The following is a 1387-nucleotide window of genomic DNA, read 5'->3' as shown; positions in this document are numbered from 1 at the left end:
CTCCTTTTACCCCCGAGGACCAACCCCTCTCTAAAGGAAAACCAGAAAGATTCAAACAAACAAAGGTACAAACAAATACGAACAAACAAAATGTAAACAAACAAACACTTTTAAACGAAATAAAAAAACGTGTAAACAAAATTTAAACAAACAAACAAACAAACACAAACGAAATTAAAAAAAAAACACGTGCAAACAAAATGTAAACAAACAAACACTTCCATACGAAATCAAACCAAAAAAAAAAACTCCTTTTACCCCCAAGGACTAACCCCTCTCTACCCTCGCCTTATCCTTATCGAAAAAGCCTAGCCGCTAAAAGGATGAGAAGGCGGGTAGAACGAAAGGTCAGTCTGTTGTCGTGACCTAATCTCGACGACCTTGCGGCGAGAAAAGACCGAATGGGAAACGGATTATCATATTATGCCATTATTCTCTTCTTTATTTTTATTATTATTTTTTATTATTATTATTATTTTTTTTTTTTTGGCGTGTCTTGTCCCCGTTTTTTCAGGGTTTTTTTCTGTTGGTGTTTTTGTTTTTTTCTTATTATTTTACCTCTTTTCTTTTTTCTTTTTTTTCTTCTATTTTTCTTTTTTCTTTTTCTTTTTTTTCTTTTTCCTTTTTTTTATCTTTATCTTTTTCCTTTTTTTTCTTTCTTCTTTTTCCTGGATTTTCTTTCTTTCCCTGTGGTATTATTTCGTGTGTGTGTATGCGAGTTATCAATCTCTCTATCTATCAACTTATCTATTTCCCCGCATCCCTTCCCGTACCCAGAATCCCCAGTCACTCGTGTCACTCGTCCCAACCCATTGTTCTTGACTTCGCTGTAACTTATGGACCAATAATGACCTGTCGTCCTTTCGTATTGGCGGACATTGCTCTGTCTATTTGTCTACCTCTCGCCCCTTTTATCCATCTGTCTTTCTCTATTGCCTATATATTTCTTGTATTAACTGATAAATCATGTGTATTTGTCTTTCGATCGGTCTCTCACTCGGGTGATCAAACGATGGAGGTTAGTGTAAACTGGGTCGTGTGTGTACGTATTGAAACAAGTGCGTCAATACGGACATGTGTAAGTACAGTGATATACTCTCAAAAACACAAAACAAAAAGTAAACTAAATATATATATTTATTCTTTCATTAACCTATCTATTCATCTATTTATCTATCTATCTATCTATTAATTTATCTATCTATCTATCTATTCATCTATCTATCTGTCTAACTATTCATCTATCTATCTATCCATCTATATATCTATTCATTCATTTATCTATTTCTATCTATCTATTTGTCTGTCTGTCTGTCTGTCTGTCTGTCTGTCTGTCTGTCCATCTATCTATCTCTGCATGCATCTATCCACCTATCTATGTATTTAT

This window comes from Penaeus vannamei, chromosome 28 (genome assembly GCF_042767895.1).
Source record: "Penaeus vannamei isolate JL-2024 chromosome 28, ASM4276789v1, whole genome shotgun sequence".
Taxonomy (NCBI): domain Eukaryota; kingdom Metazoa; phylum Arthropoda; class Malacostraca; order Decapoda; family Penaeidae; genus Penaeus; species Penaeus vannamei.
Note: the sequence above shows the minus strand (reverse complement) of the source record.